We start from the raw sequence: 19,974 nt of genomic DNA on the forward strand, positions 1-19,974 counted from the left end.
ACCGCTGAGCGCGGGGTTACAGCGGGAGCCCGGGCTTTCCTTGCTCCCGCCCGCCCCGCTGTTGAGTGGGCTCCCGAGGTGATTCCCGAACCCCGCGCACGCCTGTGGAGACAGAGGCGTGGAATGCCGCGGACGGGAACCGGGCTCCGCCAGCCAGAAACGCAGTGATGACGAGGCAGGAGGACCGGTGCTCTGGGACCGCCCCCGGTAGTGCGCCCAGACCCGGGACCTGCAAGTGCGGTGGTGGTGATACCAAGATAGGTCGGGATCACGTGCCTTTTGAAGGGCTCAGGTTTTCGGCCAACTCCTCCAACACTGGGAGCTCCCAGTACCTATTTTAGAAGATGTCTCTTTGTTTTCAGATATTCTTATATAAGAACTTAAGGGGACAACTGGGATTTCAAGTGAGCGACCAATTGTAAAAATGATTCGTCAAAACTCATGTTCTTCAGAAACTTACACAAGCTACTATGCAGCCCCTAGTAAAAGACAGTTGGCCTAATGAGGCTTCACATTAAACCACAAATAATCCTAGAAAGTATATATGCAAACTCTACCACTATTATAGATGTTTTCTCTTTGTCACTCTTTAATAGCTCCGTTGAGTAAAAGACAAACTCATTTTATCTCTATAACCATTTCAGTAATGTCAGTAGGTTTGCCAGTTCCTGTAGTAACCCATTTTTTCTAGTTCAATTGCATGAGACGCATAACTGCCACTTATTTCAACTGACATGAGTTGACATCGCCCCATCCCTAACCCACCCCCCACGCAAAGAGCTGAAACCACAGTAGTTAAAATATTTTTATGTTTTCAGGCCAGTAATACAGACCAAGTAAAACTTAAGATGGTCTGTCTGTAGACTTGTTTATCTTTCTAATAATCCAAACTTAAAAGCATATAGGAAATTTTGGAAAGAAATTTAGATTGTCTACACAAATCTATGCTCAGAGGATATAGGTATAGTACTTTTCATTAATCCAGATTGTGGCTGTGATTTAGAATTTTTTCCTGGCTAACCCAATGTGAAGGTATTTTTGAGTTCTTACATTCCAATCGAGTCTCAGAACATTGCATCAGTATTTCTAGAAAAGATCATTTCCAGCATCAATAATTTATGAAGTAGCTTTATGTTCAGAAATGGAATGGATGCATTGTGAATCATTAGAGGTTACAGTCATAGGGAGATGTTAAAAGTACTTTTATCAAAATAATACCACTAATAATAACACGAACATTTATTGAGCATCGAGCTAAGTACATACATTTTACCCTCAAAATGGCTTTGTCATTAGCCACACTTTACAAATGAGAAAACCTTGGCTATAACTTTCTCTTCCTATCTCCAGACCCTATTACACATAGTTCAATAAATATTGAATAAGCTAATGAATAAGGCTTAAATAAGTTAAATAATTTGTCTGAGGTCTTGATGTATGATCATAATACCAAGTTAAGGTGATTCCAGAATATGTGCTCTTAAAACTATTAAGAAGGGTTTGTGTCAGTGTCAGAAAAAGAACAGTACTTTGGAAAGGGAAGGCCCGTTGAATGTTAACTGAATGTCTTATCAGAAAGTTTACTACAAAGGCATCTGAGGGTCACCATCAGTGTTTTCCCGAGCAGTACCTAACAAGCAATGTAGGAAGTGACCAAATTTGGCTACAACACCAAACTGCATATCCTGATTGGGCTGACATAACAAGCAGCCAGGCTGTATATTATACTGCAAGCAAGTTTAAAAAGAGATGTTTGCATAATGAATGGACTATCAATCAAAACAAATGCCAAAGACCAGGATGCAGTAAAAATAAGCGATAGGTGTTTCATGAAAAGACCAGTACCAAAGAAGATGGGGAAAAAGATCTCAAAGAAAGAGGATTTTGAGGAAGACCCTATATCAGAATTAAGTTGTACACATTCTCCTCCTATGTATGGTACAGTAAGGAATTTATTTAGTCACCTGAGAGAACTTTAAAAAATAATCCTAAGAACTAAGAATGACTGAGCCAAAATGTGGGTGTGGAGTTCACTAAGGCCTTAGGTATATGTCCTAAATCCTCCTTGGGGCTTCCCCTACAAAACCTACAAAAATTTAAAAAATTAAAAAATTGCCTTTGATTTTGACAATATAATAGGCATTAATTCTTTCACTTAATTCCTTCAGAACATAACTAGCTTTTCAATCTAATATTCTTGATTTGGGGAGAAGAAAAAAGGATTAAATCATCATTGCTTTCACACTTTTATTCCTAACTCCAAATGACTCAGCTAAATCTTTCCTGCACTTTTTTTTCCCACAGCTTGTCAAATAAACTTGCTTTTATATTCTTTGTCTATTATTCAAAATGTTAATATCTTTCTCCATTTTTGTAAGTATAGTATAATTTGATTATATACAAACGTCAACATCTTAATTTTGTCCCATTTTTATAAACATAGTGTGATTACATACCAACCTCGGCAGCTTAATTTTGCCTTCTTTTAATGCACCGTGCAGTCTCAAAGATTAGGGGGTATGCTGTCATAAAGTGCATATCAGAACATAATGCCCTAAATGACATGATGTCACACATACTTCAACAGTCTAGATACAAAAGCCATCCTGATTCTTTGGAAGCAGATTTGGATTCTTTTTGGGGGCAGGCAGAGGAGAAAATTTTAATTATTTAAACTAATTGGAGACATAAAACTTGTGAGATGTTTGCAACCATATCAAAATACATCACTTTAAATCAATCATCTTTTAATTCAATTGTTATGGTTTTCTTTTTTATTCCGCCTCTAGATTTCAATGAAAAATTAAAATCTCTTGACCAAGATGTTTCCAGTTAAGATTTTTATAGTATACGTAATGAGTCTTAGTACTGCAGATAGTGAATGTACAAAGGTCTTCTTACTGGAATCTAGGTGCTCAATGGATCTGACTCTTAGAGACTAGGTCAGGTAGGGAGGGAAACTTCCATTGGAAGAAAGACCTTCAAGCCTTTGTTTCTTTGGGGCCAAAGAAAGGAGTAAATAATGGGAATGTTTCTTCTGGAGCTTCAAGCTGAATGTCTAACCTACACATTTTCCAACCTAGGTTATTTTATAGGGCCTTAATCTTTACTTCCCATTTCTTCTGCAAAGAAGCTTGCCATGAAAGACATTTTTAATATATTTTTAGTTAACATTTAGACAAAATGTCTTGTAGAAACTTTTCTGATGATTTTCCCAGTTTGCTTAGATGGTGTTTTTTGCTATCTGTTTAAGTTTTAGATTTCTTTCTTTTTTAATGAGAAATGTTTTATCAAAAATTATTTTTTTCTCTTATCTTTCATGTTCGAATAATTAGTGAGATGTGACAACACAGAGAGAATAGCTTTGAGAGTAGTCAATGTCTCGACACAGGAAAGGATAGGAGCCCTCTTTTTTCCACTTAGTTTTGCCTAGACCTTTCCTGTAATTTCAAAAGCAAGTGTTCAATGATGGCACAAGTTATATACCTTGTACAGAAACATTAGCTAGGCAATTTCGATAAGACTAATAGTGATGAAATACAAGTTATTCTCAAGAACAATATTAAAAACTTGCTCCAGAGAAAGCTTAGCAAAATTTCTGGAACAATGTTTTTATTTCCTTGCAGTGTAATTCAACTAACAGCTGTGAATAAAGAACCAAAGCCTCTGATGTAACCAACCACTAGATAGCAATCTGTCTATGCCTCCAGTAGTCAGAGAAGCAAGTAGGAAGAGACTATTAACTGGGCCTTCAGTGTGCTGCTCTGGGCCAAACCTTTCTTTAGATTATCAGAGAGAAGCACCCAGAGACTCTAATTAAATTAGTAGAATTCTTTCTTTGCTGTTCTGCCTCTAGGGTAAACTGTATTAAATCAAGTCATGTCCTTTCCAGACCAAGATTCATAGCAATCATTTCTGGGTGAAGAGAAATTGGCTGAAGTTGAGGTTATCCCAATAGGGTTTTCTAAAGGCTCTTTCCAGGTATTCCCTACTGTATTAATTACAGTCTAGTAAAAATCCCAGAGTCCAACTAGATTAGGAAACCTAGTTTTCTTAACATGTTAAGCCCTAGCTTATCAGGGAATTTTCTGGTGCACTTAGCAGCCACTTATGAAGAACATATAAACTTATTATTCAGCAAAAATGTTTTAAACATTACCAATGTGCTGGCACAAGTTATATCCTTTAATCAGAAAAAAAAGTAGCTTGATTTTGTGGCTGCAAAGATGACCAAGACGCTCATAAACTGGTAGGGGAAACAGAAACATTCACAGTTAATTTAATAGGATAATTTGTTAAGTGCAATGATGTGCTCAGTACTGTGTCCAGAGGAGTACTTAACAGCTTGGAGGAAGACCGTATGGAAGGAATAATGCCTGTTCTTGGTAGATCTTAAAGGATGACAGCCAAACCATAATGCAGAAAAGAACTTATAGGCAGAAGGACAGTGTGAGCAAAATTACAAAGTTAGAGGTACCTGGATGGTTGGAGTTGAACAGCAAAGCAAGAGGTGACAAGAGATAAGAAGTAGGAGGACTGGGCAACAGCCAGATCAAGGGAAAAATTAAGACTAAAAGATAACTTAAAAAGATAGTAGCCATTTAATAATTTTAAGCAAGTAAGTGACTTGATCATATTTATATGTTTATGTTTTATATTGATTGACAACCATAGAGAGCATAGATTGGAGAGGGAAAAGCTGGGGAAGGGTTCAGTTTGGAGGATGTGGCAATAGATCAGTAAAGAGATGACTTGGATCAGAAATAGAGCAGTGGAGGTGGGGATGGAGAGAAGGGAATGGATTTAATAAATATTCAGGAGAACATGGTGATTGATTAGATATGAGAGATTAGGAAAAGAGCAATATCAAGACTAATTCTCACGATTCTAGCTTGGGCAAACAGGTAAATTATTCTCCATCTAAAATAAAGTATAGAAGGAGCAGATTTGAGAAAGGAAGTGGTCTGAGATATTGTGATCTGTTTTGGACATTCTAAACATGAGATACCTGTGGGACAGCTGAGAAGAGATTTCCAGTAGGCGGTTTCTGCATTCACATGTAAGAATGTGAAGAAGCTCAGTATGGGCTGCTGATACAGATTCGAGAATCACTACTAAAATAATATGAATGAGATGGAGAGAGTATGCAATGTCCATGAGGGAAGCCCACAGGAAAGAAAGAGAAAATAAGTGAATTATAAGAAGAACCAAGAGAATGTAGTATCATGATAGCCCAGTGAAAAAAGAATTTCAGGTTGGAAGAAGTGGAAAATTGTGTGAAGTGCAAAAATGATGTTGTTCCAGTAAGAACTGAGGAGAAAAATGGTGGTTTTGTCAGTTTAGAAATGCTTCATGGCCTTATTAAGATCTGTGAAAGAACTGGATGAATGGAGAGGCTTAATATATAGGCATTAACTTTTTCACAAGTTGATTTTCCTTTTATCCTTCCTCATAGCCCACCTATGTGCATATCCTATTCAGATAGCTCCACACTGGATGATAATGATTCTCCAATTTACCACTACTACTTGCATTACTCTTTTCTGATGCAATCCCAGACAATAATAATGATCCCTATTACTGTCTGATTATATTTTTGCCACTTCTAGAAGGATGGCACCTTTTAATCTAGGCCGGCTTTGAAATCCGCCCCTCCTCATCAGATTGCTGAACAACTTTGCCATGGCACTCTGCTGATCTTGCACAGCTCTGCATAGGCCACGTAGGCAAGACTCAGCTACAGTCTGACACATGTCTTGGTAAAATACTCTGTGATATTTTCTGGAACATGGCAAGACAGTCTTATGAGGAGCTATCTTAAGTCCATTTCTCAGCTGCCATCCTGGTTCCAGTTGGGCATGGGACTTTCTGCTTCACCCCAGCTTCAAGTACAGCTTCAGACTATAGAACTGTTCATCTGCAGTTTAGAGTTGTCTTCTCAGTGAGAGTGACCCACCACTTGTATCGTCTATCATCTGGCCTCTTTGGTTTGGTATCAGCTTATGGGACCAGGGATGTGGGGAGTTGATAGCATGCTGATCTTGCATTGCTGTCTGTGTAAATAATAAACTTCCTAAATTCGTTTGGGGTTGTTTTTGCCTTCCTGGTTGACTGTATGGAAGTGTGATAAACCAAGCTAGCTGCTGCCACTATGCTGCTGCTCAGGTGCTGCTTGACCACTTGGCATAGATCTGACCTAGAAGGTCCATAAATACTCCCAAAGGGAGAAACCTCTGCCTGGACAAACTATGCCAGACCAGCACTGGCCTAGTAAATCAGAAGCAGCAGCAGCAGCAGCAGCAGCAGCAGCAGCAGCAGCAGCAGCAAACTCGATTTCAAATTTGAAAAGACTGTGTTTACTCTAATTGTCGGGGCTCCCTAAGATAACTCCATAATTAATAAATACCCTGTGATAATGTTGCAGGTTTAAATTGCTGAGTTAAATTCTTTCTTTTGAGCTTTAACATTATTTACAAAACACCTATATTTTAGAGAATTTCTTCATATTTGAGATGTTAGGTTCATTTTCATCATAACATTTAGCAGTCTTACTTGGTAATGGCAAATGGGAATCGACAAAATTGATGCTAGATAAGTTTGGAGGTCCTGTTTATTAGTTAACTGGTACATCTCTACAGATCAAAAATTTTAAATGTAAGCGTGCTTAAGGTAGACAAATTGTTTAATTCTTAGCTAATAATTGACAATAGAATAAAGATGGCAAGTGGGAAAGGAAGATTGCTTTTTTCACCTATAGATTTTGTCTTTCTTCTCAGATGGGTCTTATTTACTTCTAGGAAGATTGGCAAATTAAGGATGCTCATACCAAGTGGAACAAATCATTTATTCCTACTGACCAGGAACTGTATCCAGAAGGAGAAAGATGTGTAAGTTTGCTACTGCTTTTTGATAATTTCTTGATTTTGAGAGGAAACTTATTTTGGTGATCTAAGTAATGAAAATATTTTGGATTGTTTAGTTTCTCTTAGGGACAATTTCAAATACTTTGTAGCATAATGCAAGCTTTTTTTTTTTTTTTTCAACATGAACATCTACTTTGTATGGGTCCTGTGCTAAATACTATAGATATAAGAATGAGTACAACATGATTGCTATCCTTAAATCCTGAAACAAAACAAAGCATACAAATAGATATCTTTGACATAATGTAGCAAGTGAAATGATAGGGACATACAGAAGTATTTTGGATGTATTTCACAATATGAAAATATAAAAATATACCAAATGAATAAATAAGCACCTTTTAGATTATAAGATTATATATTGTTTTGTCTCCATTAATTCAACAAATGTTTATTAAATGGTTACTGTGTACCAGGGACAATGGATAAACTAGTGAATATAATGGGTATATCTCTTGACCCTATGGATCTTATATTCTAGTGGGAAACATATAATAGTAAAAAAGAAATGTGTGTGTGTGTGTGTGTGTGTGTGTGTGTGTGTGTGTGTAAAATAGCAGAGATCAAATGGTGAACTTAGGTAATGAAAGTAACTGTATATATAATAGCAGAGATCAAATGATGAACTTAAATAATGGAAGTAACTATATATATAATAGCAGAGATCAAATAGTGAGCTTAAGTAATGAAAGTAAATATATATACACACACACATACAAGTCATTTAAACTACTGGTGTAAAATATACAAGGTGTGGTGGTGGAGAACAACTGGGGTGAGGGAGAAAGGAAACTCCTTAAGATGATCAGAGATTTTTTTGAGTAGGTGACTTTTAGGCACAGTCTTGAGATAGAAGAAGACTATTGTCAGACAAAGATCAGAAATAGCCCATTCGTGGGAGAAGTAAAAACGTGTGTGAAGTCCCTGGGGCAATAAAGAGTTTGAGGTGTTTGAGGAACAGAAAGAAAATCAGCATGGTGGAAACACAGCGAATGAGTGAAGGCATGAAAGGCTAGTGAAATAGGCTAGAGCTGGAGAAAACAAGTGTTGTAAGTCCGTGTGGTAACTAGCTTGGAGTGCCGTGAAAAGCCATTAAGACTTGTAAGATTGTCAGAAACATGATTTGATTTATGTTTATAAATTAAGAGGGGGAGGTTTCCACTTCTAGAAAGATCAAGTAAAGATACCTTTCCCTATTCCTCCCACTAAATACAACTAAAAACCCCAGGCAGTCTATCTAAAACAAACATAAGACTTTGAAAGGCAGAGAAAAGAAAACAGACCAGCAAGGAAACTCAGATCCGAGGAATGATATGGTAGTGAGTTCCCCAGGTTTTTTGTGTTTTGCCTCATATGTCACAGACTTAGAGCTGAAGAAGCTGGCAACCGGGAAACACTGAGGGAGTAGACAAAAAAGTCCCAAGAAAAGCCTGTTCTCTCTAGCTAAGTGACCAGGAAAGGGGCAACGTAGCAAAGCAGAAAACATGGAGATAATAACCACTCTACTCCTGCCAAATATCACAGAGAAAACTGCGACCCTACCCCCAACCTATGCCTACAAAGGCTAAGTAGGGAGCCTAGACTTCATCCACTTTGCAAGGCTATAGCAAGGCACTTCAACACCTCTGCCATGGTGGTGGCAAGAAGGCCAAATAGGAACTGGAATTTTCATCCTTGCCAGGTAGTAATACCCTCCCCTTTCCTAGCATCAGTGGAGTCCTTATGGAGAGTGAAGACTTTGATCACTGCCTAGCAGTAATGAAACCACCTCCCATCCACGATATCAACAGAGATCAAATAGTAAACTTAAGTAATGAAACACTCCTACCCCTCCCAGCCTGGGAGGTATTAGTAGAAACCTATATAAGAAAGTCAGAACTCCAACCATGGCCCAGCAGTAACGAGAAGCTCCACCTTCAGGTTACAATGAGGCTGAGTAGGGAACCTGGACTTTTACTGCTCTTGGCAGAAAGAAGACAGCACTCCTGCCTCCTCTCATGGAGTGGTATCACAACTAAAAGAGAAGGTTTATCAAAGATCCAGAGGCTCATAACATAATACCCAAAATGTCCAGATTTCAATTGAAATTCACTTGTCATACCAAGAACCAAGAAGATCTCAAAATGAAAAAGAAAATCAGTAGATGCCAACAAGATGACAGAAATGTTAGAATTATCGGACAAAGATTTTAAAGCAGGCATCATAAAAATGATTCAGTGGATAATTACACACTTGAGACAGGAAAAAACAGAAAATCTCAGCAAAGAAATAGAAGATATAAAGAAGAAACATTAAATTTAAGAACTAAAAAATACAATAACTGGAATAAAAAATGTAGAGGCTAAGCAGCAGGAGGAAGGAACTGAGAAATGTGAAATATTAGATAGAACAGTAGGAATTACCAAATCTAAACAACAAAGAGGAAATAGACTTAAAACAGAAAAGAACAGAGCCCTAGGGACCTGTGGCACAAAAACCAAAAGAGCTAACATTCATGTTGTTGATACCTATAGGAGAAAACAAAGAAGGCAGAGCTAAAAAAGGACTCAAAGAAGTAATGGCTAAAAAGTTCCCCAAAGTGGCAAAAGACATAAACTACAGATTCAAGAGGCTGAATGAACTTCAAATAGGATAAACAGATTCATACCAAGATATGTGATGGTCAAATTCCTGAAAACTAAAGGCAAAGAAAAAATTTCAAAAGCGGCTAGACAGAAGTAACACCTTACCTATGGGAAAAATAATTTGAATTATAGCTGAAAACATAGAGTCCAGAAGAATGTCAGCAAAATGGTGAACTAGGAAGCTCCAAGTTTTTGTTCCCCACCAGAAACATTAAAAAAACTCAGAAATTTACATGCAAGAAAGTGAATTTGGACCCTTACCTAAACCATATATAAAAACTAACTCAAAATTTATCAAAGACATAGATGTAAGAGCTAAAACTATAAAACTCTTAGAAGAAAACACTGTAGACAATCTCCATGACATTGAATTTGGCAGTGATTTCTTATATATGACAAGAACAAAGGCAGTGAATGAAAAAAGTAGGTAAATTGAATTTCAAATTAAAAACTTTTGTGCATTAAAGGACATTATCAAGAGAGTAAAAAGGCAGTCCACAGAATGAGAGAAAATATTTACAAATCATATGCCTGATCAGGAAATAATATCCAGAATGTATAAAGAACTCCCAAAACTTAACAATAAATAAATAAATTATAAAAAACGGGCAAAGGACTTGAACAGATATTTCTCCCAGAAAGATATTCAAATGGCCAAAAAGATATGAAAAAATGTTCACTATCACTAATCATTAAGTAAAGGCAAATGAAACCACAATGAGATACCATTTCATACTCATTAGGTTGGCTACTATGAAAAAGAAACCCAGAAAATAAGAAGAGTTGGTGAGAATATGGAGAAATTAGAACTCTTATGCACTGCTGATGGGAAGATAAAGTGGTGCAGCCACTATGGAAAATGGTGCATAGTTCCTCAAAAAATTAAAAAAAAAATAGTTACCATATGATTTAACAATTACACTTTTAGGTATATACCCAAACGAACTGAAATCAGGGACTGAATCAGATACTTGCACACCAGTATTTATAGCAACATTATTCAAAATAACCAAAAGGTGGAAACAACCCAAATGGCCATCAATAGATGAATGTATAAACAAAATGTGATATATACATACAATTCAATGTTATTCAGCTTTAAAAAGAATTGGAGTTCTGACACATGGTATAACATGGATGAACCTTGAAAACACTATGCTGAGTGAAGTAAGCCAGACACAAAAGGGCATCTATTACATGATTCCACTTATATGAGGTACCTAGAATAGGCAGATTCATAGAAACAGAAAGTAGAATAGTGGTTGCTAGGGACTGGGAGAAGTTATTATCTAATGGATAAATTTTGGAAATGGATAGTCTTGTATAGCATTGTGAATGTACTTAATACCACTGAATTTTACACTTAAAATGATTAAAGTGGTAAATTTTATTTTATGTATATTTTATCAAAATAAAGAAAAAAAGAAGACAAAAAACACCCCAAAGTCACAGCCCTGAAAGAAGTGGTGCCACATTTTTCAGATGCTGTGAGAAAAAGAACCGTCAACCTAGAATTCTGTATTCAATAAAAATATCCTCCATGAATTAGAGGTAAATCAAGATATCCTCAGATGAAAGAAACCTAAGAAACTTTACCAGCAGAACTACCCTAAAAGAATGAGTAAAGAAAGCTTTCTGAACAGAAAGAAAACGATAAAAGATGGAATGGTAGACTATCCAGAAGGAAGAAAGAACATGATAAGCAAAAATATGAGTTAATATAGACTTTCCTTCTCCTCTTGAGTTTTCTAAATTATGGCTGATGGTTGAAACAAAAATTATATCACTGTCTGATATAGTTCTCAATGTATGTAGAAGGTGTATGTGTATATATATATAGACACACACACATATATATGACAATTATACTATAAATGGGGTAAGGTTTCTAAATTTCAATTGAACTGGTAAAATGATACCAGTAGACTGTAATGTTATGTATATAATACCTAGAACAACCACTAAAAAGCTATGCAAGAGGTAAATTCAAAAACACTATTGATAAAATAAAATTCTAAAATTCTAAATATTCAAGTAAAGAAAACAAATGAAAAACAGAGAAGCAAACAGAAAACAAAAAATAAAATAGTAGACTTAAACTCTAACATAATGATAATTACCTTAAATATAATTGGTCTAAGTATACCAATTAAAAAATAGATTTGCAGAGTGAATTAAAAAACATGACCCAACTGTATACTGTCTATAAGAAACTCCAAATATAACAATATAGGGAGATCGAAAGTAAAAGGATGGAAAAGGATATATTGAGCAAATATTAAATTTAGCATTTTATTTCATTTTATTATTAGTTTCAAGTAATTAGTTTCAGTACATTGGTTAGACATTTATACAATTTATGAAACGATCCCCCTGGTTACTCTCTCTTCTCTCTGGCTCTACACCTAGCCATTACATTACTGTTGACTGCATTCCCTATGCCGTGCTCCCCATCCCCGTGACCCTCTATCGACTACTAATTTGTACTTCTTTAACCCTTCAATCCTTTCTCTCACCCCCCCAACCCCCTCCCCTCTGGCTGTCACCAGATTGTCCTCTATATTTGTGAGTCTGTTTTCGATTAGTTTGTTCTTTTTGTTCTTTGGATTCTGTGCAAATATTAATTCTAAAAAAGCAGGAGTGAAGGGATGAAGTACAAATTAGTAGTTATAAAACAGTCATGGGGATGTGGAATACAGCGTAGGGAGTATAGGCAATAATATTGTAATGGCTGTGTATAGTGCCAGATGGGTAGTAGAGTAACCTGCGTATGTGTGTGTGGGGGGTCACTTCATAAATTATATAAATGCCTAACCATTGTGCTGTATACCTGAAAATAATAAACAAAAAGCAGGAGAGACTATACTAATAACAGATAAAGTAGACCTCAAAGAGGGGAGAAAACTATAGGGGAAAATAGAGGTGCTGGTATAATTATATGGCAAAGAGTCAAGCAAAACTTTACATGGTTGATGGAGAAGGAAATAAACAATTAAATATATTTCTTAAAGTTACAATGATAAGCAATACAGAAACTAAAAATAATCACTTTGCGGTGGGGTGGGGGGCAAATGAAGCAGTAGAGGTATGGTATAAATTAGCTAAATCCTCTTCTTCCTGGCAGAAAGTCCATAGTAATGTCCTAAATTAACAAATCTATGAATAGTGACAGTTAGCTTAAATAAGTTAAAATGGGAGTACTTAAGAATGGGGCAGAGGAATGTGTTTTTTTTTTTTTCATTTAAGTCCTTCTATACAATTTATTAAATCTTGTGTATGTATTAATATAGCAAACATTTAAAAGATATTTTAAATAAGTCCAGAAGTCTCTACTATGACTGACTAGAGCATAAAGACTGAAATTCCTTGCATGGTGGTTGAAATCATTTACAGGCTGACTCTAACCCAGCTTTACTTCTCTACTTCTAGCCATTTCCTAGAAGACTTTGTTTTAGCTACATAATGAAATACAGCCTTGCTTCTCTTGTTCTCTTCCTCAAGTACCCTTCTCACCCATCAAGACTCTACTGAAATGTAACTTCCTCAGTCGAGCCTTTCCCAAATCAATCATGCTTCACCTGCAAGGGCAGAAGTATTTCTTTCCCAGCATGTTTTGTTTTTATTCCATTTTTATATGCAATGGGTGTGTAATATACCTTTCAAAGTCTATTAAGTAAATAGAAACAAATTCTAGGGATTCAAAAAAGAAAGCATTTCACAAAACGTGAAAGAATTGTGCCTGTAATAAAATATAGGGATAACCACATTAAAAAAGGGACATTTGTTAGTAGAAAAGTACAGTCTGTCCCCCTGGCAATTCTAATGGAGCGCACTTAACGACAACTCCTCCTCCCTGACTTCATGACGATTCACCATATGTCTTCTAAGTCAGAAATCTTATTTTTAGAATAATATATTATTTCTAAACTTTACTGAAGCAGCACATCTTTTCTAGTTAAAAAAGATGTACTTTTACTCATATCATACAATTATAAGTTAATTCAGTTTTCATGGGATTTGGAATGTGATAGAGAAAAAAATAGAGATCAGTTAATAATGAGACTCCAACAGCATTTTCTTGCTTCCCTAGCAAATATCTATTTGCAAAAGTCGTGTATGAAGGCATAATTACTGAGCATTATTCTACAAAAACAACCTTATTTTTTGGTTTATTTCATGGCAGATCATGGCCATCAAGAGAAAGGGTGCATTATTTATTTATTTATTTATTTATTGTTAAAAAGCAAAATTTAACCAAGTAAATTTTAAAGATCTTATTGGCTTTATTCAATGATTCATGAATCAGGCAGCATCCCATCTAGCAGATAGAAAGGTTCTCCAAAGAGCTGTATAAAATGAAAGACTTTCATAGGGAGAAGTGGGTAGGACAAGGAAATTATACTAGCAAAGAGCTGATTGTAGCAGGGTCACTTTCATTTTGGGGCACAGCAGAGGTCTATCTGGCAGATTACCTCACTAGTGCTAAAAAGGTAATTCCAGACTAACTGGTTTAAAATTCCATTCCTGGGGGAGTCTGAAACTATAATTAAGTTAGGTATTAAGCTTTGGTTTGGTCTCTTGGGACTTAACACAAGTGACTCCATTTTGGGCCTGTTGTCTCCTTTTTAACGATTTGAATGTGTCCAGATTTTTAAATTGGTGTCAAGGATTGGTTGTTGTGATACAATGACTCTTATGGTATCAGATGTCTGAAAATTTGGAAATAATAATTTGAGGCTTTCCATCTACTTAGCTATTAATCCGAATGTGTAAATTCAAAAAGGTAAAGTTAAGGATGCTTTCAGTGGCAAACTTCATCAAAACTATCTCATAGAGCAGTTGCATAATTATATTACAACTTATATAAAAATAAATTTCATATAAAGTTATAAGAAAAATCATTAGCTTGATAGAGCATGCAAAATTGCTAAGTGATATGATGTACATAGAAAGAGGACTAAATTAGGAGTGAGAATTGGGCCTTCTGTCTAAATTTCAAGGTCAAGACCCTTAGTATTGAACAAATCATATAACCCCACTAACCCTCAGTATTTTTAAGAGATGGTGATTCCCATCTCTTAGAATTATCCTGAGGCTCAGATGAGAAAATGTATTCAAAATCACTGTAAAGTATATAAATGTAAGCTAATGTTATTCAAATTGCGTAGAATTCATGGCGTAATCTTCTAAATATCCTCAAAACTGGCAACTCTTTTTTTTTCTTTTAGGAAAATTTTGGTAGTCAAAATTCATTTGAAGCCATGCCTGCCCAGTAAGATTGATGCTCCAATTAGCTAATACTGTTTTTGGTTAAGGAAAAAAATAGCTATAAAATAGACATTTAAAAAAGCATACCACATAAAATTAGTGAAGAAATGTTTTAAAAGTTCCTAAAATGTTTTGAATTACATCAGCATCTCAAAATGACAATTTTGAAGTTTAAATGGTAATTGATTATATTTCTTTAGCTGTGTTTCTTAAAAGAATGTTTATCTACATTTTAATAATGTTTCCATATAAGATCCTAGGTTACTCTACTTTTAGTCTACATGTTTGGATTAGGATACTACTTTACAAAAGCTTAAAGTGGAGTACAAAATAATCAAGTAAATTTATGTTTATAAAATGAGACATGTAAAACATTCAGTTATGTATTTTTTCCTCATGTAAAAAGGTAAATAAAAGTCAGCTCCTATAAAATTTTCCTTTTGTCAGGATTATAAGTAAAGATTGGAAGGGGAAGAGAGGGAAGTAGGGAGGAAAATGTTTGACTTACTAGAGTACCAGTTTACTCTCAACATATTTAAATGAGTACCTGCATTAAAATAAATGGCTTAAAAAGTTAAACCTTGCCTTTGTTCTCCATATATGGAAATACACTTTCTGCCTGCTGGATGAAAGTAAACCGTGGTTCCCCATCCCAAACTAGGTACCTGTAGTTCCTACACAGCATTGTCAGAATCTTCGCATGTCAAAGGGAGGCAGAGGTCATAAAATTATTGTATGTATTTTTCTCAGCAAATATTGTACCATGGTTGGAAAATATAGAAACTTATTTCCTCAATGTCACAACTTCTAGTATGCATAATCTCATGGTAAAAAGAACGATTGACCACATGCAAAATTTATTCCTGAATAGGAAGATGAAGTTGTGGCTAATTGGGAAAAACAGATTGGAAATACAATGGAATTACTAAATCAAACATTTAGTTTAAAAATACTATTCAGAAATTATGTTAGGTACCCATTGTGATCTTGCTTTGGGGGAAGGGATAATGTTTTCCTATATGCAGTATGTTTTTCTTTTATTGTGGCTTTTTAATATTGTGTGAATAACCCAATTTTTCTTGCTCCATGAGAACATAAATATGTGAAAATAGCAAGCCATTAAGACTCTTTCGAAAACTCTTAGTAACAGAAATGTTCTGTTAACATGAAAGGTACTTGATTTTTAATATGAAAAATATACTTGGGCTCTGATGGGATCTTATGGACGTCTGGTTCAACAGCCTTGTAAAAATGGAAAATCTGTTAACACTAATTTATCTGTTTTGATAAATCATAAAACAAGCAACCTAAAGCAAACATTTATATACAAATATTTCCTGTATGCATTTGATAAAGATGACCCCATGATACCTGCTGTTTGTACAATTTCATTGTGCATTCCCTTTAAATACCTCAAAAAATTAAATTATTTGTTAACACTTTAGTCATGCTTCTTAGAAACTGGTTTCTTTGGATTTAATATAGCTGCTGTTATCACTGTACGGGAGGAAAAAATTTTCTCTCTGCTCTTCTGAGTTCTTAGTCGAGACCTTTGTAATCAAAGACAGATTAACAAGAGAGGTGACTTTAGAATTCAAGGCTAAATATTATCTTAATAGGGAAGGGGCAGGGGGTTGTTGACTTCTTAGAGAAGCGTAAATGCTTTTTAGGAAAGACTAATGGGCCTTTAAAAGAATTTATGGGAGGTATGATAGTTTGTGACAAAGTTTGTTCAAGTATGATGTGAACTTCTAGTCTTTTCTCCTGTCATAAGAGCCAGTTTTCTCTGGTTGATGAAACTCCTGGGGAGGATATTTACCACAGCTGAGTTCCTTTTGGAGGATTTATTTTTAGGCAGATAAGAGGAGTTCCAAGAAAGCCTCTCCCTGCATTTGCTATTTTTACAAGCGCCTTCAGCTCAAAATAATCAATATAACAAGCAACACATTTTGGGGTGGCATAATTTGCTACCTTTTATCACCTTACCTATTATTCCACAGTCAAGGCCTGGCAAAAATCTCTCAAGATTGGTAGAGAGAATCAAATGCTCAAGGTAAGTAGAACTTGAGTCAAACTTTCCCCATAAACTTGTTGGAAAAATATTTTCAAGCAAAGAAATTTATGATAATTTGACTTTGATGCTCCGCTTTAATGACCTTCTTTTTTTCTAAATGAGTGTAATCAAACCTATGTTTCTGAATTCACCAATACCTCATGACTGACTTCCTTAGGCAGAGACATCAGCTAAGCTCTACCATCAAATGGTTTGGAAAGAGGACCAGTTTCATCAGTGGTAATTTGAATCGGGATGGGCAGATTTATCAGGTAGAAACACTTGGTTACACAGATTTGTGATCAAATATAGTGAATTCATGTGCCTCAGAGCCAAGCAACATATGTGGCCAAAACATTTTGTTGTTCAAGGGAACTGAGAGTTAGTGTAGTGACATATTATCATCATGAGCAAAAGAAGGTTTGATTATTTCAGAAGAAAAACTTGTTGCCATAGCATCAGCAATTCATGAAAAATTTGCAACTACCTATCAAGATACAAGATTTTTCCATAAAAGAAAAGGCAAAATCATTAAAGTAGAAGGCAAGCCTCCTAGAAAGTTGTTTGCCACAATGAAACCAAGTGCAAGGGATCATTGAAACAGAAATCACAGTGCAATCTGCTCTTCCCCTAGTGTTTATCATATAAATACTTTTGAGGAGACATTTTGTACATATAAATAAAGTATCAGTAAAAATATGAGAGTTGACCTAATTTTTCAATTCAATATAAAGGTGTTGGAGAAGTGAAGAATGTAGTTATCTAATGAGTACATAGCTCTCAGGCTATAAAAACTTAACTTAGTTTTGATGACAATGTGGGATGCTGGATAGGATCCTGGAACAGAAAAAAGACACTAGTGGAAAAAAATGGTGAATTTTGAATAAAGTTTGTAGTTTGTTTTATTTTATGTTTTTGTCTTTCGAGCTTTTATTTAAGGGTAATGATCCATGATGGATTTCAGATCTTGTTGAAAGCAGTCACATCCATGGACTGCACATAGTCCTCAAAGTTTAGTTAATAATATTGTACCAATGTTAATTTCTTATTCTTGATAACAAAATTGTTTACATATATTTATGTAAATTGTTAACTTTAGGGGAAGCAGGGTGAGGGGTAAAGAATACAAAGGAACTCTCTGTACTACTTTTGCAATTTTCTTGTAAATTTAACATATACACATATAGAAAGAAAAGCCTCACTTTTTATATAACTAAATGTAATCTCTAACTCAAGTGTCACTAAATTTTATTTAGTGACAGAAAAACTATAGCTCAGAAGGTTTTATTTGGTCATAGCCAGGTAAAGTTGGTCACCTTTGTGATTTTTCTTAAAGAAAATCACAGGTTTTGCCTTCTCACCCTCCCTGAGGTACATATAAAGCTGGAAGGAAGCTTAAACAAATACATGTTTACATAAAGTGGGCACATCTACTTGTTATGCTTGATTTGGTTATGGCCTAAACTGACATCCTTTGTCACTCTCTCCTGTCTAATTCTTGGGCTTATCCTCTGCATGCTGACATCTGCTATAATCAAAGTATATATCTTACTTGATCCCTGGCTGCACATTTTTCTAGTTTGATGGTCCTTTCATATCACTTGTGGATCTCTTGCAGACTCATTAATTATTTTTCTTCTTAGCTACTATCTAACTCTCCAGGAACTTTCAGATGCTGTCCCAGTGGAAATGTAAAGGGTTTTCTCTGGCCTTTTCCAATACCAAACAATAGCTATTATACTCTTAACAGTTTGGAGAACTTTTCTTAAAGGTTTTCCATCTCCTTGGTCTTCACTCAGGAGTCTTTATACTCCCTCAAATACATTTATTTTTATTTTTTTAATTAAATTTATTGTGGTGATATTGGTTAATAAAATTAAATAGGTTTCAAGTATACAAATCAGTAATATGTCATATGTATGTTACATCATGTATTCACCATCCAAAGTTAAATCTTTTGTCACCATATATTTGACCCTCTTTACCCTTATCTACCTTTCCCCTTTCCTGCTTTCTCTCTGATAACCACTAAACTCTTGTCTGTGTCCATGAGTCTCCGTTTGTTTGTTTTGTTTGTTTGTTGCTTTCAGTTTTATATCCCACCAGTAAAATCATATGGTTCTCAGCTTTTTCTGTCTGACTTATTTCCCTTGGCATGGTTATCTCAAGATCTACCCATGTTGTTGCAAATGGCAGTATTTCATCTTTTCTTATGACTGAGTAATATTCCATTGCATATATGTACCACATCTTTATCCAGTCATCTATCATAGGACACTTCAGTTCTTTCTATTTCTTGGCCACCACAAATAATGCTGCTATGAACATCAGGGTGCATATATCTTTACGAATAAGTGTTTTCAAATTTTGGGGGTAGATACCCAGGAGAAGGATTGCTGGGTCATATGGTAATTCTATTCTTAATTTTTTGAGGAACCCTCCTACTGTTTTCTGTAATGGCTGTACCAATTTACATTCTCACCACCAGTGTATGAAGGTTCTTTTTTCTCTACAACCTCTCCAATATTTGTTATTACTTGTTCTGTTGATTATAGCTATTATAACAGGTGTGAGATGGTATCTCATAGTAGTTTTGATTTGCATTTCCCTAATACCTAGTGAAGTTGAACATCTTTTCATCTTGTCAGTTGGCCATTTGTATATCTTCTTGGGAGAAGTGTCTGTTTAGGTCGTCTGCCCATTTTTTTAATTGGAATTTTTGTTGTTGTTGAGTTGTATAAGTTCTTTGTATATTTTGGATATTAGCCCCTTAATTTGAGGAATTGTTTGCAAATATTTCCTTCTATTCAAATACTCACATTTGAAGTAGGATTCTGTTTGGCACCTGGAAGGAAGGACACAGCATCTCCCCTCCCCAACCGCATCTTGTTTTCTCTCAATTTTTCCTCCCTGCTTTGCCCTACAGTTCTAAGGCTTTTATTTAATTTAGGGGAGGAGAAAACTTGTTTAGCCAGTACACTTTCTAAGTCTTTCAGTCTTATGTATAGATCTTGACTTTTTTACTGAAGTACAATTTAAACACAGCTAAATACTCTGTGTACTATTTAGTTTTGACAAATTTGTGAACTTGTAAAACCCATATCAT

The sequence above is a fragment of the Pteropus alecto genome, unplaced genomic scaffold (genome assembly GCF_000325575.1).
Source record: "Pteropus alecto unplaced genomic scaffold, ASM32557v1 scaffold23, whole genome shotgun sequence".
NCBI classification, from domain to species: domain Eukaryota; kingdom Metazoa; phylum Chordata; class Mammalia; order Chiroptera; family Pteropodidae; genus Pteropus; species Pteropus alecto.